Raw genomic sequence first — 26,192 nt, 5'->3', positions numbered from 1 at the left:
TCGACTGTAATCCAGCAAAGCAAGGCTTTTATCTTCCAAAGCATTTCAATTACTCTAAGGATACTGGTTTTGTATTAGGATCAAAATTATATACTTTCCTTTTAGAGGAAGATGGATTCAAAAAGAGAGTTTTACAATAAAATGAGTGCGAGGCTTTTGAATACATAACTATATGTCTTCTTTTTCCTTAGGTATCTTGTTAAGATAGTCAGGCCATCTATACTATTATGAAAGTTTAGCAGTCTCTAGTCTCACTCCCCTGTAAACTGAAGGCATGTGTACATACAGTTTTATGTTTTGTTTTAGCTCCTGTTTATGTGTAATCCTCTGGAAAGGCAACCTGAGGATATGCCCCACCACAAAGCAGGCAGTGTTAGACTGTCTTCACACACTTCTTTTAACAAGCCTTGGGGTCGATAAATTTCCTCCCCTTTTATGTCATCTCTTTTGAAATGATTCTTCTAGATTTGCAGAGCATTTCAGGGAGCAGCAAGTACAGAAGAAACATTTTTCCTTTAGCCAAAATTCAGATAAAAGATTTAGGCTAGGTAGTGGTGATGCACGCCTTTAATCCTAGCACACGGGAAGCAGAGACAGGTGGATCTCAGTGACTGTGAGTTCAAGGCCAGCCTAGTCTACAAAGTGAGTTCCAGGACAGCCAGAACTGTTAAACAGAGAAACCCTGTCTCAAAAAACAAAATTAAAAATTTAGGATAACAAGCAAGATACTTGGGACCACATAGGAGCTGTGTGTAGGACCAAGACCAAGATATAATATTTGCAGGCAGACAATGTTTATGTTGGGCTTTTCCCTGAGAACATTTGCCCTGTTGCTCAGTCTTCACCTCATCTAAAGGTGCAGTGCCATTGTGCATTAGCCCTACATGTTCCCTAAGTATGTCTTACTCCAAAAGCATTCAACAGATCTCCTGTACTTCCCACTCTCTGGAACTTCTCAAGGCCAGTAGGTGTGGGGAAAGAGGCCAGAGAGGGGAGCAGGAGGATCCATTTGCTTCAACCACTGCAAGCTGAGATGATCTGACCTCCCCTTAAATTTTCTTTGTTGTGATTTCATCCCTGACCAGTCATATGGATCCCTGTTGAATGGTCTTAAGGTCATTGCCATCTAATGTCTCAGAAGCTCAAGATGAGTAACAGTGTTCATTGAGACTGGTGGTTTTTATTCCTCCATTAATTTTTTTTCTATTTCATCGATTGATTTTTTTTGGTTTGGCAATTTCAAATATGTATATAATGAATTCTGATTATTCTGTACCCCACTATCTTCTTTCCGTCACTAACATGTGTGCATGTGCACACACACACACACACACACACACACACACACACACACACACACACACACACCAGTCCCTTTCCATGATTTTTGCTTTTGTCATATAACCCATGAAGTTTAACCAGCGCCATCTATGTAACCATTCGGTTGGAAGTACCCCCTGGTGGGGTCATTGACAGATTCATGACTCAGGCGATGATTTCCTTCCTTCCTCAAACCGGCAGTGGAATTATTTCAAGGGCAGAGACTCCCTTGCACCCTGGAGTCCTGGAGAGGGAGCAAATAGTGTGAGGTCCATCAGACCTCCTGGGGAGTTATGCAGCATTAACCAAATCACTCAACTCCGATGTGCTTTCTCATTTGTCATTCAGGGAGGAGCAACATTAGCCTCTGCAACAGTCTCCATATTAAGGAACCATGCTCAACGTCTGCCCCCGAAAACACTAACCCTTTTTTGTCCTTATGTTTCCTTTACTCTTGGCCCATGCCAAGCCTGAGTATGGCTTGTGGCTCCTTCTGCCTCACTGTCCTGAGTGTCTTACCAAATGCCACTTTGGTGAGAGACATTTAGTGTCCTCTGAAGGTCAGCCCCAGAAACAGCCCTTTAAAGCCCGCTGTGGCATTTCCCGTCAGGCCGGTCAAGAACACGGCTTGTGCCTTTACAAGATGTTCCTTTTTATGGGACTTGAGGAGAATTTGGTGTCTGCTCTGAGTGCCAAGCAGAGTGGTGCTTTGGAGCACTGGGTTTATTTTAAGCTTATGGCCAGTAAATTATGTAAGTGACCGACTTTCCCTTTTTGAGTCGCCTGCTAGAAAGCTTATAGCCAGATTCATGGCTCATCTGGATGAAGTGTATTGGTCATCACAGGGTGTTTCAGTCTTTATTTCTGCCTCCACGCCCCTCCTGTCTTTGTTGTTCTTTAATGTAACTCTTTTTATATAATTTAGACATTATTTTAAAATGTATTCGTTAGAGCTTACTTCACTATAGGGGCATTGGCTAGCATGTGTAAGGCACCAAACTCAACTCTTAGTATTACCAAAAAACACACTATTATTCTTCAAAATTTCCTTAAATTATTTCTTAAGTTTGTTGAGAGGAAGGAAGGGAATTAGAGAGGGAGGGAGAGAGAATATGGCTTGTATCAGTTTCACTTGTTATAACCCCTTTAGTTAAGAGACGTCTTAATTTTCATAAGAAGGTGCTAGTTGGGTCTACATACTAAGTTCCAGACCAGCCATGACTACATAGTGAGACCCTACCTCAAGGAGAGGAGGGTATTAGTGATATAGAATGAATTTTCCAATGGGTAAATTTTTAAACTTTGCAAGAAAGAGAAAGAGACTGTGAGAGTAATTTGGAAATTACTAGAAGAGAAGCCACCTAAAGGCAGGATGACTGTGTTGATGGTGGGGGAAAGTGGCTGCTGGTTGATTAGACTGTTAATAAGCTGTTGTGTGTTCCTCCAGGGTTGACATGTAAAAATACTCTTTGCCTGACACAGAACAAGATGCTGAAAACAATGGCTCAGAATTTTGAAAACCTTACAATGACTTTCTTGGACAATGAACTCACAGTGCTGTGGTGTGATGGTAAATCGTGACAGTTGACTTGACTGAACGGAGAAAGCCTTGAAGCTTAGTAAAGTGCCTCTTTGGGTGTGTCTGGTAGTGTTTCCAGGGAGAATTGCCTAAGGAAAGAAGACCCATTTTGAATGTGGAAGGCCCTATCCCATACATAAAGAGCTACCCTGTCTTGGTTCTTTCCTTGCCATGATGGACCAAAACTGTAACACAAAGTGAATAATTATTTCCTTTAAGTTGTTTCACTCAACTATTGGTCATGGTGACAAAAAGTGTGACTAAGATTCTTCATTTTTAAACTGGAAATAAGTCAGAATTTACATTGTAGAAATTGCCTAAGAATCACCTGTGTCAAGTTTCTAGCCTATGGACTAGAGCCCAGCAGGAATTGGTGCACATTAGCTTTGACTCTTCTTTCTGTTTCCTACTTGAGCAAAGGATTTCTAAAAGTGTTGGCTCCTGTAATTTTCTACCCCCTCTTCTACAGTGTTTCCTGAGACTTAGCTTTGGGAGTTGGATTATAGATGTATTCACTGGGACAATGCTCAGGATTTCGATTGATTGTGATTTTCTGTAATGATCTCCATCTGTGGCAAAGAAAAGTTTCCTTGATGATGGGTGAGGACCACACTTCATCTGTGGATATAAAGACAATGTTTAGAGTGTAGTTAGGAATTTTGCTGGTTTGGTAAAGTGGTTGTAGATGTAGGTTCTTCTCCGAGATCCATTACTTCACTAGCCCTAGGTAGTTGGCTGTTTCCAGTACCAGGAATGATTTCCTTCTTGTTGAGTGGGCCATAAGTCAAGTTAGAGAATTTTTTGTGATGACTAAGGTATGCATACCACCACTGCACCCTTAGGGTTATAGTGCCATGCTGGTCATGTTGTTGTTCTTAGTCATGAAAGCTGGGCAAGATTGTAAGAGCCAGAGAATCAGGGGCGTTCCTGTGAGACTGCGTCTCCTAGTTATGTCATAAGTTACATCCGTAAACTGTCACCAACATGTCTGCCTAAACATGATCTGAATAAGGACAACAATATACATATAAAGTGTAGTGGGGAAAGCCCACCAGCCTCAACCCTAATAAAGAACTACAAACAACTAAGGGATTTTGAGAGTAGGGGATATAGTGTTATTCACAGAAGAGTACAATGTGGTGACTAGTTTTATGTCAACTTGACACAAGCTAGAGTCACTGGAGAGAAAGGATCCTCAGTTGAGAAAAACCCTCCAAAGGCATTTTTCTTAATTAGTGATTGATGTGAGAGGGACCAGACCATTGTGGGTTGGCCACCCCTGGGTAGGTTGGTCCTTGGTTTTATAAGAAAACAAGCCATAGGGAGCAGCACTACTCCATGGCTTCCACACCAGCTCCTTCTGTTCCTGCCCTGTTTGGGTTCCTGTTCCTTAGTTCCTTGATGATGAACTGTAACGTGGGAGCATAAGGTAAATAAAGCCTGTCCTCCCCAAGTTGCTTTGGTCAAGGTTTTTTTTTTTTTTTTTCCCCGGGACAGGATTTCTCTGTGGCTTTGGAGGCTGTCCTGGAACTAGCTCTTGTAGATCAGGCTACTCTCGAACTCACAGAGATCCACCTGCCTCTGTCTCCCGAGTGCTGGGATTAAAGGCATGCGCCACCAATGCCCAACTGGTCAAGGTTTTTTATCTCAGCAATGGTAACCCTAATCTGGACACATACCAAATCATTATCCAATACCAATGAATCCTTGCAAACATACATACAAGTAACATTATACAGACTGAGTAGGCTGTCTTTTCATATTTAGGAATACATACGTGTGTGTGTGTGTGTGTGTGTGTGTGTGTGTGTGTGTGTGTGTTTGTGTGTGTGTGTGTGTGTGTGTGTGTGTATGCATATATGCATGTACCAACAGTTAATGAAAAGAGGCCATGAATTTGAAAGAGAGCAAGGAAGGCTAAGAGGGTAGATTTGGTTGGAGAAAAATGGAAAGGAGAAATGGTGTAATTCTATATTCTCAAAAAAATGAGTAAAAATAAAATAGCAATAGCAAAGTGTTAATTCTGTAAATGAGTGTCGTCGTCGTGAATTTAGTGGCAGGATAACTATGGCCAAGAATCTTTATGACATGGATTCTAATAAAAATATATACTGTGTGTGTGTGTGTGTGTGTGTGTGTGTGTGTGTGTGTGTGTGTGTTATAGTAGAATTTTAGAGACTGTCAAGAATGTTTTGTGCAACTTTAGAGGCAATGTGTATTTCACTTTCTTGTCATTCCCACCAAGGAGGAAATTAAAATAACCACTTGGAAGTATTTTATGCTGTGATCATCATAGATTGCTCATGAGATATTATAGTCTGTATAACATGCCTTTTTCCATCCAAAGACCAATATTTCCTTTTCCTATATGCAGGTTGTATTTCTTTCCATCTATAATGAATAAAATGAATGGGTCAAATTTATTTTTGGAATAAAGGATGCAATGTGGTGAATTTTAAGCAATGGGCCGTTTGGATTTGGATGTTCCTCATTACCTTCTGATTAGCATAATGGATCTCTGCTTTTGCAGTGTTTCTTCTTCAGTTGGAAAATAGTGATGGCCCCTCAGTGCCCCGAACTCTTTAGGGGAAAACCAGAAGTCTTGAAAGAGAGGGACTGGGCCAGAGTATGAGAAGGAGGTGCATGGGAGTTTTGTTTGCTTATTTTCCTTGCACAGACTCTGAGTAAAGAGTGATATGAGGAAATTAAAAGAAAATATAGTAAGCTACAAATCCAAGCACCCAAGCACAAAGCAGAGGGAGACAGTTGAGAACCTGGGCGAATTTTAACATTTAAATGTTTTACTACTTTGTGTTGCAAAGTATGGATGCGCCCTGGGGTCAGTTTTGAGAGAACCAAAGGAGAGGGGATAGAAGTGGATTATGGCATTCTTTGCAAGTTTCCTTGAACTATGCAGAAAAAAAGGGTGTTGGGTTTAAATGACTTTCATTGCAGGATTGTACTTTCTTAGATGTGATTGCATTACAAGATAAGAAGGGATTATTAGGATTATCAAGTGTTATCACACTTGAGTGTAGCTTGTATTTCATAAGCTGCAGTACAGTTTAACTTTTGGGTAGCCAACCTGTGGTCAAAGGCTGCATGTAGCCAATGATAGTTATGAATGTCAACCTATACAAAATCATAATCTTACCCAAAACATTGAAGTTTTTCTTGGGGGGAGGGCTTAATGTTGAGTCAGTTTCAAAAGGTTGGACATGCTCAAAATTTACTGGATGCTGGGCAATGGTGGTACACGTCATTAATCCCAGCACTCAGGAGGCAGAGTCAGTTGCAGGGTCTCTGTGAGTTCGAGGCCAACCTGGTCTACAGAGCAAGTTTTAAGATAGCAAGGGCTATACAGAGAAATTATAACCAAAAAAAAAACAACCCCTCCTCCTTTTTTCCCCTCCTCCTCTTCCTTCTCCTTCTTGTGTTTTTATGTACATGTGAGCATGTATGTACAAGAGTACATGGAGGATAGAGGTCTATATTGGGTATCTCTGTGTAGTCTTAAAACCCCAAAACAAAACAAAAGCAACAGCAACAAAAAATAAAGAACAAAAGCAACAACAACAAAAAATAAAGAACAAAAGCAACAACAACAACAATAAAACCCAAACCAAACAACTAAAACCTTACTGAAGCTAAGTACCCATTCTGTGACTTCTAGTAGTTTGGGAAGTATTACTGCTTCTCCCTCAACTACCTCATTTTTCTAACTTCTGCTGTCATCTGGATGTAGTCTTGTTATTGAAAAAAAAGATGGGTATTGGGGGTATTGGTCAGAGAAAAACAAACATCATAGTAGACCAAAAAAAAAAAAAAAAACCTACAGAACCCCCCCCATAACAAAATTGAAAAAGAATGACATGTATTTTCATAGAAGCTAAGTAAAAATTGAACTGTGCTTTTTGGTGGCTAAGGCTGGAGAGATAGCTTAGTTGGTAAAGTGCTTGCTATGCATGTATGAGGAACTGGCTTCAGCTCTCTAACACCCATGTAAAAAGCCAGGGGTGGGGTACACACCTGTAATCCTAGTGCTTGGGAGGCCAAGGCAGAGGGATCCCTGGGGCTTGCTGGCCATCTAGTTTTGCCAAATTGGTGAGTTGTAGGTTTAACAGGAGATCCTGTCTTTAAAAAAAAAAAAAAAAAAAAAAAAACAAAACAAGGTAGAGGACCATTGCAGAAGATACCCAATATCGACCTCTGCCTTCCACGTACTCCTGTACCCACATGCTCACACATACATGAATACACAAGGAGGAGGACTAAGAAGGAGGAAGAAGAGGAGGAAGAGGAGAATAAAAGAAGCAGAGAAGGTGGGGTGATGATTAACAAAGATATAAGGGGCTTGATAAGAGTTCTACTTAGAACCCTAAAGTGAGAAATGATGGTCAGAAGACTGGGAGCAAACCAGAGCAGGCATGCCCATGAAGGCATATCAGACTGATCCATAAAGATGATGGAAATGGCAGAAGTGAGGGAATTACATTGAGACTATTTTGTTTTCTCTGATCATGCTTTACTGTTCTAACCCCCCAAGTTCATGCACTTCCCTCACCTCTCTCCTACATGTTATCAGTAGGTAACAATCTTTGATTTAAACTATCTCAATGTTGCTTCCTAGCTGTCCTCTCCCTTTAGCCATCTTCCAACCCAGCTGCACACTTACTCCGAAAGTGTGTGTTAAATGTTATCTGTCAGATCATGTCTGTGGCTGTCTGAATGATATCATCTCACTGCTCTTAATGTAAAGATGAAAGTCGTAGCACAGAGGTCATGGTGAGCTTGCCACTTCCTTCCAAACCTCCTCTTGTCCCCCTCTCTCTCTTACTTGAACTCCAGCTACTTCAACAGTATCATCCCTTCCTCCACAGAGATGAGTGCTTGTGCTTCTTCCTTTGGCCTAATCTCTCTCCTCTCCTCATCTCCTGCATTTCAGTCTCAACTCCTTCTCATCCGGCAGCCTCAGCTCAAAGAGGAGTCAGTCCCCAGAAATGCCTCCTCTACCCATTCCACATAGAGGGATACGCCCTGAGCCAAGACACACAGGGGTGGGCTATCCCAAAGGATACAATAGACTCTGATGACACCCTATGGAAGGCCTCACCATCCAGGGGGAGCAGAAAGGATATGTGATAGGTAGAGTTTTAGTTGGGGGAGGGGGTGGTAGGGGAGGACGGGAGGAAGAAGGGAACTGGGATTGTCATGTAAAACAATCTTGTTTCTAATTCAAATAAATAAAAATCTGAAAGAAAAAAATGCCTCCTCTATGTTTAGTAATTTCAAATTGTCTACCTGCTCTCTATTTCCACATTTCTGTTCTGTGCTTTCATCCAACTAACTTCCTAGTTTGTAGAAATGTTTTGTGATTAATGAATTCAAATGTACCCTCCCCCTGACTTTGAATTTCCTGTATCTAAGGCTCTTAGTTATTGTACTTACTTCCCATTTTTTGTGACCAGTACCTGACAGACTCAAGCACATGCTCAACAACACTCAGGTGATATTGACTCAGTAGACAGATATGGCTAGTTGGGGTTTTGTTGTTGATGATGACTCTGTTTTGTGGTTGTTCTTGATTTTGCATTTAGGGAAAGCAGGGGAGTGATTTTCACTTAAGAACTCTAGGCTCTGAATGTGTGTAGCTGTAACAATGTACCATAATGTATGGGTATGAGGTGAGCACAGGTGCTATGATGGCTTTGAGGCTGGTGTAACAATGTACCATGTGGATGGGTGTGAAGTGAGCATAGGGGCTATCATGGCTTTGAGGCTGGAGACTGCCTTTGTGAAACCTTAGCCACTAAAAGAGTTGTAACCCCAAGAAGAGTCACTCCTGATGAGAAACCTTCCATTCTACTCTAGAAAGTATCTCAAGATTGTGGAGACACTGCAAAATTAAACTTGTTCTTAACTGATGTATAAAATTATAAAAACTGGGGCTGGCAAAAAGCAGGTCAAGAAGTTTAGCACCGTGCCTCATGACCTACATTGCATCCCTAGGACACACATAGTGGAAGGTCAGATGTGACTCCTGTAAGCTGTCTCTGGCTTCTGCACATAATCTGTAGCATATGCTTTCCCATATATATGCAAAAATAAATTAGTGTAACAAATACATGGGCATGTATACGTGCTATACCTGGCAAATATTTCTGATACATGTGCATCTTGTAACAAACTATAGAAATGATCCCTGAAAGTATAGTCTTACATGTGCATCTTGTATAATATTTGAATTAGGTCAAACTTACCTCCTTGGATGTTTCTCATTTGTTTATGGCAAAAACATTCTAAGTACTAAATTTGTGAAATATGCTGTAATAGATACCTGTAGTCACCCTGCTGTGCAGTAGCATGCTAGGATTTCTCTCTGTGTGTATGTGTGGTATATGCATGCCTGTGCAGATGTGTGCATGGATGTGCTCACCCATGTATGAATATATGTGCTCACCTGTGCGTGCACATGTGAAGACCAGAGGTCAACCTTAGGTGTCTTTATCTTTTCTATGCTATCTTTTGAAACAGTGTTTTCACTGAACCTAGAGGCCATGAGTCTGGCTAGACTAGCTAGAGAACAGGCCCCTAGGATCCACCTCTCTCTGCCTTTGCTCATCTCACTATGGTTAGAGTGGGCATCACCATGGAAAAGCATGATGTGAGGGCTGAGAACCCAAACTCAGGTGTTTGTGCCATCTTCCTAGGCCTCCGTGCCAGGACATTTTGTTCCTCTGGGTAACTAATAGCACAGTGCTCAACTCCTCCATCTACCCCCTCTCCTGTCTTTCTCAGCTACTATGAGATCACCTTTTTGCAGTTGGCTTTATTTCACCAGTGTCATTCTTCTGAGGAGAAGGACTGTCTCAGTTACTGTGTGTTTTCTCTTTCCTCAAGAGGAGTAACACACAACACAAACAGCAAAGAAACAATCCCCACATTTCATAAGTCAACCCAGGGATGGACTTCCTAGATTGGTAAAATGCCTGTGGTTGACTTCAACTGTATGTATCTGTGATTATTTGTAATTATTTCTATCATCCTTCCTTTATCACTTTACAATATTTTAATTTAAACATGTTGTAGATTATTTGAAAATACCTCATTGAACCATTCATTAGGTTTGCAGTGAACTCCATAAATCACCAGCTATTTGATTAACTTCAGTTGATTCCATTACCAAGTAGCTGGTGTTAATTGCCAGCACATCAGCCCAGTAGCTTCAGATTCCTTACTGGTTTTAGCTAATAGTCTAGTATTTTTAGACCAAATGATTTAGAGAGGTTTGGTTTTCCTACTTGTTAGTAAAAACAAGCAGTTATTTTTCACATTTAAAGGCTTCAGTAGTTCTCCTGTCCTGCTGGATAAAGCCTGAACTCTGCTGTGGAGTTTGGGACGCTCAGGTCTGGCACAGACTATGCTCCTGACCTGAGCATTCCCTTCACTTCACTTTTCTGCTCCATCTGTTCCTGCCCGTCCATTCCCACTTCCCCACATGCTCCTTGGATACTATGAATTAATTATTCACTCCAAAAGCAATAATACCCAGAGGTATTTTTAAAATGCTGGTTTCACTTCTTTAACAGAGATCAAGGTAACAGTAGCTTAAGCAATATGGGGGCGTGTTTCTCTTCATACTGCCATGCCATGACAAACCTCTTCCAACTGACAGGGCAGATCCCAGTGAGAGACTGGAAACCTGCTGCTGTGTTCCCCTGGATGTGCAGCAGGCTTTTCTGTGTTCCTTCAGCAGTACACTTAGGCCAGCAGGAAAGCAGAAAGGACAGGGGGAGGCAAGGTCCAGTCCCTCTAAGGACATCTGGGGTGTTGGTACATGCCATTTTTGCTTCTTTCTCGTTGGCCAGAAGCTAGTCACATGGACCCTCAGTTGCTAGGGAAGCTAGAGTATTTGTCTTAGTACAAGCTCTCTATGTCTGTTCTGGTTACCGTGGATGAAATGGTAAATGAATAATGAGGGTACAAGCGGGAATTTATTATTTTCTACATGTCATTTACTATGCTTAATAGTAGGACTAAGTAAATGAGGACTGAATTCAAGGGAGAACTAAGTTTAGTTTGAAGACTTTGGACCAGGTGTGGTGGCGTACACCTGTAACCCCAACACCCAGAAGGTGGAGGCAGGAGGATTAGGAATTTATGGTCATTCTTGTCTGTATAGCACATAATAAACCCGAGGACATCCTGATGATATGAGAGGCTGTTTCAAAAAAGCCCAGGGGCTGGAGAGATGTCTGTGTTAACTGCACTTGCTGCCCCTCCAGAGCACAGAAGTTGGGTTCCTAGCACCTGTGTCGTGTGACTCACAACTGCCTGGACTTCCAGGTCCAGGGAGTCCTGAAACATGCTTCTGGCTTCTACAGGTACCCACACATACATGATGCACATGCATGCACATAATACATATGCACGCACGCGCACACACACACACACACACACACACACACACACACACACACACACACACACCAAGAAATAAATACACAAATCCCTAAAAACATGTTGGGTATATCCTTGTTGCCTTCATATGTCATGAACATGTAATTGACACACATTTTTGCTTATATATTCTATATAAGCAGATGTATCATGTATCTTGTCTGCTTGTAAATTTCTGTGCTGCATTTACTGCCTAGTTACCTGGCTTTCCTTCTCTGCTTATTGTGCACTGAGTGCAGCCCTGCCTGCCTTGTGAAAGAGTCCGCATATCTCTGACTTTACAGAGCTTGGCGTGTTCCTTTGAGGCATAGTTAGAAGCTGTTTGCCTGTTTTTCCCATTTCACTGTGTTCTCTGCCCTATGCTGAAGAGGGATCCTGGAGTCTGGTTTAGGTGTGGTGGCCCTTGCCTTATGTCAACACTTAAAGGAAGAAGGTGACATGGACTCTGAGTTAAAAAGGAAGAAAAAAAAGCGTAACAAAGGAAATGTACTTTATTGTTGCCTATGCCTGACAAGTTAGCCCAATGGCAGTAGGATAGAAGTTTCCCAGCAAATGTTTGCAGAGCCCACTTAGTGTGCTCAGCATTCTTTCCTGGGTTCCAGAATGGCAGTGTTGGTGGAATCTCTAGTGAATGGCGGTGGGAGGGAATCTCTCACATACTGTGTTTAAAAATGTCATACTTAATAACAAGTGAATTCCGAAATCAGAATCCACCAAGATCGACCTTTCCTCCAGTGTTTTTATCTTATTCTAACTTTGGGTTCATTTTTATTCTTTGTTTTTATGAAATGTGTGATGAAGAGGCTTTTTGATCATCCCTATTTCTCCATCCATCCAACTTCATTATATCTCTCTGTCTCTTTATCTGTCCCTCTCTGCCTGCCCCCTCTATCTTTGGAAGGAATTGTGAGAAGGGAAAGAAAATGATGAAATTATTATATGAAAATATTTTAATGAAAACCTTGACTTTTAGGTTTTATTATATTACTATACTTCTTACTAAAGTTTCTTCAAAACAAACTGAATTCCCGTGTACCAGAAATATGTCTTGTACAAAAACTGCTGATCTTCTTCATAAGATTTAATTTTAAAGTCAATTTCCAAATTAATTTAGAAATGCCTCTGTCTTACTCAAAGCCTAGTTGCTCTATATCAGTGTTTTTCAACCTGTGGGTTGACTCCTTTCATGGGATTGCATATCATATGTACTGCATGTCAGATATTGACATTATAACTCACATCAGTAGCAAAATTACAGTTATGGAGTAGCATTGAAAATGATTTTATGATTGGAGATCACCACAACGTGAGGAACTGTATTAGATGGTCACAGCATTAGGAAGGTTGAGAACCCCTGCTCTGTATCGTCATATTTTTCCCTTAGTCCTTCAAAAACACGGACAATTAGTATGTGATGAGACCACAGAATTTGGGAGACTATGTTAAGTCCAAACTCTTAATTATACTGCTGCTATATTACCAAACACTAACCATTTGGGGCCTCAGCTCCTCTGCCCATCATATGAGAGGTATGAATTAAAGCAGAGACATCTTCCAGTTCTCAGTCATCTCTCAAAGGAATAACAATACAGGATTGCTACCAGGCTCTAAAGAAAAGAGGGGCAAAAGGTTAAGAATTAGTAAGCTCTCATTTTCCATGAGTCTAAAGAATGTGGTGATGGTTTTGATCTTAGACTATGGTATGAAATTCATTAATGTACGTTCTCCAGTGATACAGAGTGGCTTGGGTGTGGGGGCAAACTTGGATCAATATGTGTGGCATATTAAAAGGTTATATGAATCATTGCTTATTAGAATGGTTGATATCATCCAAATTAATAGCTGAGTCCCCAATGCCTTAATGATTCATCTTTTATGGTGTGACATGTACAAGGCCTTAGACAAAGAATGTAAAGATCAGCTCTCTGCCAGAAAACTGTGTCCTTGGGGAATGGGATAAATAATAGTCTACATGGAGTATTGACTTGTAAGCTCTTAGGCTTATGGAACATTTGACTTATTGTGTCTAAATCATAGATGATATATTATATTATTTAACCAATTAATTAGGTCTGACTCTGATCACATTTGCCTGCCAGAACTGTGTTTATTTAACATGCTTCAATGTAGAAAAATGAGTCTTTGGCAACAAGCAAAAAAAAAAAAACAACAACAAAAAAAAACAAAAACTGTACAGCCGCAGTGTTTGAGTGAGTCAGGTCCTGAGGCTACTCCAACAATCTTCCTTACAATTCCTTTGAAATACATACTGCAGGACAAAGCATCTCACAGTGTAGAGGGTGGCTGCGTAGTCCTAAGAATCCACAGTGAATTAAAGTCTAGACTCACTCATTTGTCAGTGGAAGGGGAGGAGGGAGGAGAGAGCAAATCAGATATGCCCAAAATGTTACAGAGGTACCAGTGAATCAAGGATGCTGTTGCCAGTCAGTGCGTAGTGAGGAGGGCGATATAACAGCCAAGCAGCGGCAGGAGCAGCGTTTTTCTCAGAAACAGTCACATAAACAGCAGCCAGGGTAGGCCTCCTCCCTTCCAAAGCAGCATACTGCAGCCTGGTGAAATGCAAGGCTCTGAGGTTTGAAATCTCCGGAGTTGAGCATGGCTTCTGTAAAAGCCTTGCTCAGAAACCCTGATGATCTGGACAGGCAAAACTCCTCGTTAGCAATAGTTCCTTTGGGAAGAAAAATGCTACCTTTTCTAGATTTTTGCCAGTAGGCAGCCCCCTTAAAGAAGATCTCAAATTACCTGTAAGAAATTTTTAAAAAGGCAGACAGAGAGACCAAAGTTTTGGCATGCCTGCAGAAACAGCAGTGTCTGGAAAAACTACCTAGAGACAGAAGCTAAATGTTCATTTGCCCATGACTCTTACCTGGGAGTGGAAGGTGGGAAGAAATGGACAGTGGCCGTGACGAGACGACGAGGCACAGTGCAGCTTGGTGAAGCCACGCTCTGACTGCGTTCTGCCCCCTCTTCATGCAGTGCTGCGGGCTGGTACATCGCCGGCGAGTACGGGTGTCCTATGTAAGTTTCTATTGCCGTTCAGTTATGGGTAGGAGCTGAAAATGTAACTTGTGTCTGTCTGGTCTATGTTGCTTCTTTTGGATGCTTTAATCTCCCTATGCTGAACCAAACAGAAAATCAATCATTTATGCCATGGCTTGTCAAGGCACCTGAGGTCTATGAGATTTGAGGTCTTTCCAGAGATGTTTCTGTGTGTTTATCTTTTGTGCCAGGTTACTTTCATAAGGTTGGAAATAACTTGTAGAGGGACTGGTCTGGTGTGTGTATGTGTGGGGGTGAGTATCTATTGTCTCATATATCTGGATCAGTTCAAACCAGTTGCTATACTCTTTTGCTTGGAGTTTTCATGTTTGAATCATGGCGTGGGGAAAGAAATTATTTTCTAGATATGAAATAGTATGGAGTTTGTCAAATTACAGACAGCCATGGTGGCTAGTGTTAAATCCTATTTGGAAGCGCTTCAGAAAAATAGTAGCTGATAATCATTTGATGGATGACACAGCTGTTGCAATAATGCCAGCGTTTCCAACGGCTTTATCATTCTGACTGTTTCTCTGAAACAGCCCTTATTTCGTGGACCTGCTGTGTTTTTGCAAAATGGCTGTCTGAGTATTTAATTCTAAAAGGCAGACTCTCACAGATACTGAAGTATCTCTGTTCGAGAGGGTTGGATGTTAATTGAAATACACTGCACCGCTCTGCTAGCGACAGGCTCTGAGGTAGCAACGCTGGCTTTATTTTCATACTTCTTCTGCGTGCAGCCTCTTTATTTTCATGGAGCGATGTGAAAGGGAGCAGGCAATTTATGCAGACTGGCCAGACCGCAGTGCTGAATGGCTTAACACTGACTTGAGATTCCTGGATGCAGAACAAATAGAAAATTGACAATGGACACTAATCAATTCTTAAGGGTATCTCTAAGGAAACCTGTGACCTTGGGAGTTTGGCTAGCAGAAGAGATTCACCTGAGACCTCAGGACAAACAAGGTCAAAATCTGCTACATTCTAAAACGTAAAGTTGAAGATCAAGGGGGTGGGGTGATGGGATCTCTACATTCCTACCAGAGCTGGAAGAGACCCCCCCCCTTATTAAATAAATAATTAAGGCCTTTAAAAGCTCCCTTAACTGAAAGGGCTTTAGAATTGTTGTATGCTCAGTGCCATTTGTGTGTTGAATGCAACAGCTGACACGTCAGGAGTAAATGTAGTTTGGAGGTAGCCAGCCAAGATGTTTTAAAGACCACATCTGCAGAGATGGGTGGGTTTTTCCAATAGTGAAATTAATTGATTTTTAATAAGATCCGGGAACAAGTATCATAAACTTTTTCACATGCAAAACTGCCTAAAAATGAAAATTTTAAAATAACTTGAAGTTAAAAACCTCTATTTTCATGAATTAATGAGGACTCTGACTTCTGTGGCTTTGTCTTTCTGTTTATTTTTGCATTATGAATTAGAAGAAATCTATTGCTGTATTTGGCTACTGTATAGGGGGTTTCTGAACAAGGCTGTAATTTATATTCTGCTTATTTTTGTCCATTATTTGTGTTACATGTGTAAATACATAGAAAGAACAGACACTGCAATCTGGTTTTGCATTTTTGGAGTAACGACTAAAAAGTGTGAACACTTGTTTTTTTATAATTACCAAACTTTTTACCCTGTATTTTTGGCAAGGAGCCATAACAATAAATAGCATATGTATATTTTAAAGACATTGTAAATTCATATACTTTGATCTGGTGTATGCATTTTATTTTAGAATATTTTTCTTGGGGCTCTAACCTGTTACCCACGTGTAGCTACTTCGGCTATTTAATCAATCACAGTTTAACCTCTGGATTTATGTTTTCTATATAGATGGCCAACTCAGAGCCATAGGTAGGTGAACTCTGATTTATAGATGGCCAACTCAGAGCCATGGGTAGGCGAACTCCAAAGCATGCATTATTTCCTTAGAGGGAAAGAACCAGCAATGTACATATCTGTGAGTGAGACCTAGCTTGCCTGCCAAGTTGATGGATATGGAGCTATTCACTGAATATCTTAGTATAAAGTATTTCAAAAGGCAACCCAAACCCCCGGTATCTATACTAATGAATGGGGTATTGTATTGTCATGTCTCAAATATATTTTTATATTTTCAATTTTGGGAAATGACAACTTAGATCATATCAGTACCAAATTCATATATATATATATATATATATATATATATCATACATATATATATATATATATGATATCTATTATATATACAACATTGCAAATTAAACATGTGAAGACGATAACGTACATGTCCAGTCACCCATGACATGACTGCAATTCATTCAGTGATTGATTGAACATATCACAGAAGTCTAGGCAGATTAGGATGCCTGGTGATTGACACATCTAAGTTTGTGTAAGTACACCCTATTATGTTTGTACAGCTACAGGATTGTCTGGCAGTGCACCCTCAGATAGGTTCTCTCTGCTAAGCGGAGTGTGTGTGTGTGTCTGTGTGTGTGTGTGTGTGTCTGAGAGTCTTCAATCTTCTGGGAGTTTTTTCTTTCCTTTTTAACCATTTTCTTTTTAGGATGACAGCTTTGTTAAGGATCCCTCCTACTTTAACATTGTCTTCTAGAAAGAATGGTGAGCATTATGTGGGCAGCAAAGAAAGTTATATGCACATGCCACCTTCCTTCCTTTCCAGAGCTTTACCTTTCAGAGCTGTTGCTTTTACTTAGCTCTTTTCCCTCTGCTGTTCAACATTGGCTTGATATCTAAAACCTGTTCTGTGAGCAGTGAGCCCTGAGTATGGGCTGGGAGCCCTGTTTTTCTCCATAAGACTCGGGACATCCAGCTCTCATTTTGACATTATTATTTATTTTTGAGATCTAGTCTTCATTATTTTATTTATACTGGATGGTAATTTCCTTTTCCTTTCCTTTTCTTTCATTTCCTTTTCTTTCTTTCTTTCTTTCTTTCTTTCTTTCTTTCTTTCTTTCTTTTTTTTTTGAATTTGGCTTTATACCTTAAAGGAAATCCCTATATTTGCCTAAACCGCTTTGCTGTTTCATTAAATGGTATAAAAACCTGTCAGCTGAATAACTATTATTAATTTAGTTATGGAGAGCTCTACTGCGACATTTGCATCCTTTGGGAGAAGGGGTGGATTCCCATTCTGCTAAGTGTTTAGCCAAGAGGTTCAGGTGGCCATCCATGCTTATAGGTTCCACATTTGTAGATTCCACAGCAGGATCAAAAGTCCTTGAGAGAAGTTACATCTGTACTGACCCTGACCAAGTGTCTTGTCTTTCCTTGACAGTACAGTATAGCAGCTATTGACATTCCTATTGTACTACATGTTATATCATCTAGTTGTGACTTAAAATATATGAGAGAATGGACATAGTTACATGCAAATCTCATCCCATTTTATATAGAGGACAAACTTCCATCAATATTGGTACCCACAGTGGCTGTGGGCATGAAGGACAGGCTGTACAGATGTAACTGTACAGATGGAATGTACCTTGTCTGAATTGCTCAGGAATAGAAATGTTTGAGATTCTTGAGGTTATCAAGGTTTTTAATAGTTTGAGACTATTTTCATCGATTGTTTTTTCCTCACTGAGCATCCCTAATCTGAAATTCTGAAATGCTTCAAAATCCAGACTCAAAATATAGGGATGAGAAACCTGCAAACAAACCCATAGGAGAGATGGTGCTAAAATTTCAAGTGCTGTGTTTGAGCAATGTGACCAGCACTCAGGTTGGGGCTGGAGAGATGGCTCCGCAGTTAAGAATGTGTACTGCTCTTCCGGAAGACCTGAGTTCAGTTCCCAGCACCCCAGGTCTGGCAGCTCACAACCACCTGTAACTCCAGCCTCTTCACACACCTGCACTCATGGGTGCACATCACCACATACATGAAGTTGGTTCGTTGTTGTTGTTCTGTGTTTTGTTCCAAAGAAACCAGTCATTTTCAACACTTCTGTTATCCCTTCTGTTCACCATTGCCCATTTCCCTTAGTGGAATCATTTACCTGACTGCTAGCATCATGGGTTCACTTTGCATGTATCTAAGTCTTATACAAATGAACTCATATAGAATAGTGTCTCATCTCATTTACCTGTGTCACTGGTCCTTCATTTATAAAACAACTCTTTGTGATTATAGTTATGTTCTTCTTCTCGTGGCTATATAGTATTCCACTGTGAACTAATCCATGATTTAGTAAATCTTTCTACTGTATATGGGCAATCTGGGTATCTTCTAGTTTCAAGATATTGTTTACATTATGATTTTAAACAAATGTGATAGGTGGTGCTTAGACATGTAATGCTGTTGGACTTCATTCTAAAAGCGTCACATCAGAGGTTGCAGTATACTCATTCATCTTAAGTGCATACTGGTAAACATTCCAAAGCATATGGTCAATTATACTCCACCTAGCTGGCCATGCTCTACCAGGGACATGCTTGTCTAGTGCAGCTGAGCCAGTCTGTATGCAGACGTATCCCCCTGATGGCTTTCCTTTGCATTTCCTTAATAACTAACAAAGTCAGGCATTTGAGGATTTGGCTATCCTTTGTGTAGTACCTGTTGTCATATCTTGCTTCTTTTCTCTTAGATATCTGTCCTTTGAGGCAATGTTGTGGCTAAAAGAACTGATAAAGCAGTAACTGGTAACTGGCAATTAGCATATAACACAGCATTGGAAGACAGTGTCTATAAAGAAAACTCCTTAGACTGTGGAATTAGACTTGGCATAGGTTTGGATTTTGATGAGATAATTTATTTACTGTATCATGGCATAGAGTTTTCTTCTCTTTGATAATTATCCTATACAATTAGGATCACAGTAGAACACTGAAGATTTGAGAGTTAAAATGAAGCAGTTTGTAGGTACCTGCATATCAACTACTATGTAGTTGTTTTGGAAAAACCTGGCAGCACTACAAGAGGGCTCAGGAGGCCAAACTATAAGAGAGTAGCAGAGAAGGAAGGAAAGGAAGTGGTAGCTTATTGTCCTGTACTTGGTTGCTGCCTATATTCATTGGTTATTACTAATAATCTCCAAAAGGTTTGACAAACATTTTTGTTAGGCTCTAATTTTTTTTTTAACTTTTAGAGCATTTCACTGAGATCACCACGTGTGTTAGTTTTGTGCATTTAACATGACTTGGTCATTCAGAGATGCATGTAAGATTAATACAGTTGCCTCATGCACAGTCTCTTAGAGTAACAGGCTTTGCCTGCTTTTTCAGGTCATGTTGAAGAATGAATAATGAAACTGTGGAATGTACTCACACATGTAATTTTCCTTAGTTGTAAACAAAAATGGAATTTGCAGGAGGAAATGGGTGGATCTGGGAAGGGTTGTACTACCTGAGATGGCACAGACTCAGAAGAACAAATACTACATGTTCTCTCACAGGCAGATCCAACCTCGAATGTCTGTGTGTAGAAGATAAGGTGGTGTGAGAGTGGGTATAGACTGTGGAACTAAATAGGAGACCAGGAGAGGAGAAAAAGAGTGGTTTGGGACTAGGGGAAGATGCCTGTAACAAGAAAGCAAAAGGTAATAGGGAAGAGACAATGTAGGGGGGCAACAGGGGAGAAAAGACAAATCCCAAAGCCAACTTTGTTTGAAAAGTACCAGAATAAAGCTTAATACTTTGTATGCTGATAATAATTTGTAAGATAACCTCAAAAGTAGACAAGGTGAATTACTGTGTCACAGGGGAGAAACCAGATATTAAGGCACCGAACTGTATTGCTAAAGGGCTCAACCTCTGCTGATAGCTGAGCCAAGCATTAAAGTGAAAGGATTCCTTCTCTAGCTGCTGTGTTTTGTTCATCTTGCTTGGAATGTATTCCTATGGTTAAATAATTGGATTATAATTAAATTTAATTAACATGAAAATGTTATAATGCTTTGGAGCATAAAAATCTATTGTAATTGAACTTGAGAAGAGTTGATGATGCCAGATGATAGAGGCTGATGGTTAGCAGACTGTAGGTCACGTCAGGCTTGCCTTGGGATTTTTTCACTCACGATGCATGTTTTTCTTCAAATGGTACCAATCTAGGGAAAGTTGAAGGTGCTCTTAAGGATGGTATTTGACTTTTAAGACCCACCTTTTAAATCATCGAGATTGCCCAGTAGATATAAGGCACATGCCACTAAGCTGTATGGCCTCAGTTCAGTACCCAGAACCCACAGGGTAGAAGGAGAGAACCAACTCTGCAAGCTGTCCTCTGACCTCTGTACATGATGCACTGAGACACACATACCCATACACACACCACGAAAAACATAAAATTTAATAAAAAATTTAAATCACATTTATATATGGGAGATTTCTGACTTTCCAGATCTGAGACTTGAGTTGTAATAGCTTTTAACTTTGTCCCTATTAAAGTCCTTTATTTTACCCTTAAATTTTAATTTTTAATTATTTATTTATTTATGTGTGGAAGAGCTACATACATCATGACAATTATATGAAAGTCAGAGGACAAGTTGGCTCTCTCCTTCCACCAGGTGGGTCCTGAGAATTTAGCAGCAGGCATGTTTACCCACTGAACTGGCCTGACCCTTCAGGTTTTTAAAGTTAGCACAATGTTCTACTTTTCTATTTGCTAACTCATGTCCCTACATCTTGGAACTGACATGGTCCTTAAGAAGTACATGCCTACATGGGAGCAATCTGTCTCAGCCTCAGGAATAGCAAACCTAAGCATTTAAATGCTGGGTAATGAAAGTACTAATGAATGATTTAATTTTTTTCAGAGCATTAAATTTTGCTTCAATTATTAGCTCCTCTCTACCAGCATTCTATCACTACAGAAGGAGATAAGTGAACATGTCATGACCATTTCATCCCATACCTATAAAGGGACTCAGAGGGGGAAATGAAATTAAGTCAACAGCTAGCCACTTCTGTGCAGATGGAGGACAAGCATGCTGGAGAATTTTCCGGGAACTAGAACTTCCAGTTGCTTTAAGTCCTCCCCAGCAAGTCCTGGGTCACTATGCATTTCTTCTCCTGAGAGAGACAGGTCAACACACAAATGAAAACATACTTTGAATCATGGATACTGAAAAGGTTTAGGGACACTTGATCCATGGTCCTTTCCATGCAATAAGGACTACTAAGGAAGTGCTGCCTAATGGTTTCCTGTGACTATTATGCTTGCTGGACTGTGTAAAGAATTGCACATCTTCACTCCAGTGTGTAACTGTTTCTTTTAGCCATCCCTGCAATGAGCACCTTCACCTGTGCTGAGCATGGGCCATCACTTCAGGTAGTGTGTTCACTGCTGTAAGGGGAGGGGGCTTTGTATAGGTTTGTAGACTGCTGCAGGCCTACCTAAGTCATACCTACCTGTTCACTCATGAGGCAATTACCCTGTTCATAAACTTTCCTCTGAGTGTCTCTGAAACATATAAACATTAAGATGAAGTTGACCTCTGAACTGGTGGTGGAAACATAGGTGTTTATGAAACTAGACTAAACAGTTTAACAGAATCTGACAGTTGGAGAGCCAGCGGCATGCCACCTGTAATGGAGAATGCCGAGATGAGATCTTACAAAAGCTGGAGTTGACATGTAGGAATTCCAGACACAGACATATTTTATGCAAAAATCAAGCTTCAAGGACATGTCTATAGTCTAACAATGTTTTTCCTAAATAGCAAAACAATAGGTTTGCTATGTCTACATGAGAGGAGTTCACAAAGTCTATGCTGATGTGTAGGCAGCTCACAGAAAGGGGCCATAATGATACAGAAGAGAGATTACTTTTTACAGGATCAAACTTTGATAAGTAAGTTTTGTGATAAATATTTGGTGTGATAAATAACTTTATTCCTCATCTTTTTACAGAAAGACTTATAAAATGTGAATTTGTAGGGTAGAATGATTTCCTAGAATGCACAAGTCCAATTTCCGTACCACATAAATTACACACACACACATACACACACACACACACACACACACACACACACACACACATATATATATAATACATATTCATTGTATAAAACTGCATATATCATATATTTAATATTTGTTTTTAATTAAGATATATGTACTAATACATTAGAAAAGACTTAAAGTGTATTGGGTGACAACCTTGCTTGAGAAATCAGGATGTGTATTCAGAATAAATTGTAGTCACGGGCTGTTATAGGCAGGTGTCCTTTTGTTTAGCAAGAGCAAATGCTCGGCTTCACATGCCACAATTGTTTACTTGTACCTGAGTGTGGTGTGCTATCTTAGTCAGTATGTCCTTCTCGCCCATGTCCATTTCCACCTCCACCTCATTGGCAGGTTAAGTGGCACCATTGAACTCATGCTTCTATTTGATCCAAATATGTGGTCATTGTCCCTGTTCTTTTCCTGGAGATCCCATCCAGGTAGAAGACAGCTCTGGGCTCTGACTTCAGTTGTGAAGCAGCCTCAGTTATTTCCCTTCCCAAAGACCACAGCAGCATCCTGACTAGTCTCCCCATCTTTCTTTTTATTCCTCACCAGTATTCCTCCCAACCATCCTCGGCTTACACTGGTGTCTGTCCTCCACCGAAAACCCTCAGTGGGACGCCATTCTCTGAAAAGTTCAGTGCAGTTTGAGCAGTATACTCCCAGGCCCCCATGGTCAGGCCGAAGTGAGCCTCCTCAGCCCTGAGCACCTTCACCATCTCATGTCCTAGTGACATGGAATGCTATGCAGCCTCAAGGCCCTGGGCTCCTTTGCCCTCAGACAAACCTCAGTGGCAGATTATACCCATGCTTGGCTAAGTAACCTTGCTGTTTTACTCTTAAAGGCACCTCCTCTACATATCATACTGGGCCTTTTATTTATTTGTTCCCTCTGAACTCCACACTTTCTCTGCTCCTTTTTCGCTGCTGCTTCACTGAGGCCCAGCAAAAATCCTCAGCCATGAGCACACTCTCAGTAGACTTAATGCACAAATACAAAACTAATACCAGGGAGAAACTATCAAATTCTTCTTTTCCTACTGCCAACCTCTGCTCTCAGGAGTCAATGTAATACAAAATTTTCATTTTATGTATTGCAGAATTCATCAGAGATTTGTACGTATAAACAGACAAGAGCTTTGGTATAGTATGCGGTTCTTGTGAATATTTATAAAATAAAACAAAAGTTTGTTGCTGAAATTTTAAACCGTCTGATCAGTTTCTTCTGTTGGTCTCTTTTCACCATTTATAGTCCATTTCTTTTAAAGATTTAAATTAAGAGAACCAGATTTCCTCCCCATGAACAAGAAGCCCTTCAAATACAGAAGATATCTGAGTTCTGATTGAAATGATGAAACTAACTAAAAACCACAAACTAACTTTATTTAAAAACTGGTCACAAAGTAGGAAAATATGTTTTCTAAAAACAAACAAACATTTTTAATTATTGTTAAGCATAACCATTTAGAAATAAGTGCACCCAGACTGGAGAGATTGCTTGGTACATAAGAACACTTGCCTTGTAAGCATAAGGACCCAAATTCAAATGCCTAGCACTCACACAAAATTAGGCATAGTTACAGATGCCTGTACCCCAGCATTGAGGAAAGAGGCAGAGACAGGAGGAGCCCAAGAGCTTACTGGCTGCCATCCCCAAAACTACAACCTACCAATTAATTCAGTGACAGATCTTATCTCAAGGCAATAAAGTGGGGAGCAATGGAAGAAGACACCAGAGCCTTTTCTGGCCTCTGAATATGCACACTTGGATGTGTGCATTTGCCCACTCACAGACACACACCACACATAATACAATACACAAATATGTGAATAAATAAATACACCACTGAGTTTCTTATATGAACCTTTGAAGTGAAGGCTTAATAGCTACATGTATTAAAAGAGTCCCTGGTGTCCTTATCATGAATAAAGCCTGCAGCTCCATTTTTAGGAGCTGTGTCATTCATCACCAGTCCCCTCCCTTTCAAGTCTAGGCTCAGGCAGGTAGCTGCCTTTTGTGTGGATTTGCAACCTTCAGTCGCAGCATGACCTTTCTTCTGAATAGACTGCTTCCTGGGACTCCTGTGTTCCATGTCTTTCTTGCTATTACATTGAGAGAGCAGCCACTTCTCTGTGAATCACCACCAGCAGCTTCCTTCCATGTTGACTGTCTTTTGTTCTTCCTTGCACTTTTATGATATGCATGTGGCCCTCCCCCCACCCAGGACCAAAGGAATAAAGAGTTTATGTAATCTCTGACTTCCGGATAGCAAACCTTAATAAAAGAGAGAGAGCAAAGCAGCTCTGGGCTGCTCCCAAAGCACATTCCATCCCTTGACTTCTTTTTCTTTGTTTTCTCCCTTCCCTTTCTCCCTCTCCCTTCTTTCTTCCTTCCCTCCCTTTTCCTTTCTTTCCCTGCCTTTTTCTCTGTACTAATAATGTCACAGTGAGTCCATGAAACATCACCTAAATTTCCCCACTGCCTTCCCTATGGTCTTTTAGGATCAGGATTTTCCCCCCTGATATCAAGTGACAAGAAATACTATTGTTCTTATTCATAGAAATCGATCTCAATCTTTTTCCTTCCAAGATGAGTGGGGTCTAACTAGATGCGCAGAGTTCTTAGTGGCTGTCAAGTGCCCTCATTAAAGGACACACAATAGGATGGCTGGAGAAGAACAAATCCTATCTATGACTGGGTAGGACTCTAACTCAATGGTAGAATGCTTGTCTACCATGCACCAGGCCCTGGCCTGGTTTCAACCCCAGCCTCACAAAAGTCCATCATCATCATCACTATCACCACAACCCTCATCATCATGGAACTAGGAGCTAGGCATCCCCTTTTGCCTTTTCCTACAGGTTTCTTGTTTCTGTATTTATATCAATTCTCCAAAGTTTTACAGAGGCTAAATATCATAAAGTTTCCTAGTGGTGAATGATAGAAATAACCCTTTAAATTTAAAACATAAAATTCATTGGCAGTTTGTAGCAGTATTTTCAATGTATTCCTTGTCACTGACATCGAAAACCCTTTGGATTCTTCTCAGTAAGTAAATAGGTGAGCTGTGGTCCTGCAAAATGTGAGCAAAGGGATGACTCCTTTCGTTTTGTCTTAGATGATCTGCCCATGTAACGTGTGTGTGTGTGTGTGTGTGTGTGTGTGTGTGTGTGTGTGTGTGTGTGTTCATGTGCATACACAAATATGTATGAATATATTCACATGCCTGTGTAGACAGAACAGACAGCAGCCTCCGCTGTTACTCCCTAGGAGCTGTCTGCTCTGGTCTCTCACTAGACTGGAGCTCACTAAGTAGAGAAGGCTGGCTAGCCAGTGAGTGCCAGATATCTTGCACTTGTCTTTGCCTCTCCATCTTGAGAAGATAAGCATACCATTCCCAGCTTCTTTTCACATGGGCTCTGAGGATCAAACTCAGATCCTCCTGCTTACAAAACAAGTACTTTCCTGACTTAGCATCTCCCCAGCCCTGTGTGATTATAAATACACTCTTCTTTGAGGTCCATTAGCCAATGCAAGAACAGAGAAAATCACAGGATGTTTGGAAGTTGGGTTCAAGGTGGCTCTAAGCATCTGGAGTTCTTCCTTTGTGGGCAGTCAGCCTACTTTAGGCCAATTTGTGTACAGTTATTCAAAGTTCAGGTTTCTGGGAAATGAGAAGGAGAGATCAGAGTGGCCCAGCTGTATCTCCTCTGGCCCAGCCACTTTACTGACACCTTCAACACCCCTGCATACCGTGGAAGACAATGGTCTCTCAAAGGAAAGTCCAAGGGTTCTTTGCAGGAAGGGGGAAAC

At 40.7% G+C, this 26,192-nt stretch overlaps 1 protein-coding gene and 1 pseudogene across 1 annotated transcript in view; one reads left to right on the top strand and one right to left on the bottom strand.

Annotated features, from left to right (window-relative positions):
* The window catches only part of Cacnb2 (calcium voltage-gated channel auxiliary subunit beta 2), a 341,459-nt gene that overhangs the window by 116,787 nt on the left and 198,480 nt on the right, over positions 1–26,192 (top strand). The gene's annotated exons all lie outside the window — the stretch shown is intronic.
* Positions 9,029–9,117, bottom strand: LOC113834658 (annotated as a pseudogene).

The sequence above is a fragment of the Cricetulus griseus genome, chromosome 3, assembly GCF_003668045.3.
Source record: "Cricetulus griseus strain 17A/GY chromosome 3, alternate assembly CriGri-PICRH-1.0, whole genome shotgun sequence".
NCBI lineage: Eukaryota > Metazoa > Chordata > Mammalia > Rodentia > Cricetidae > Cricetulus > Cricetulus griseus.
This window is presented reverse-complemented; position numbering and strand designations above follow the sequence as displayed.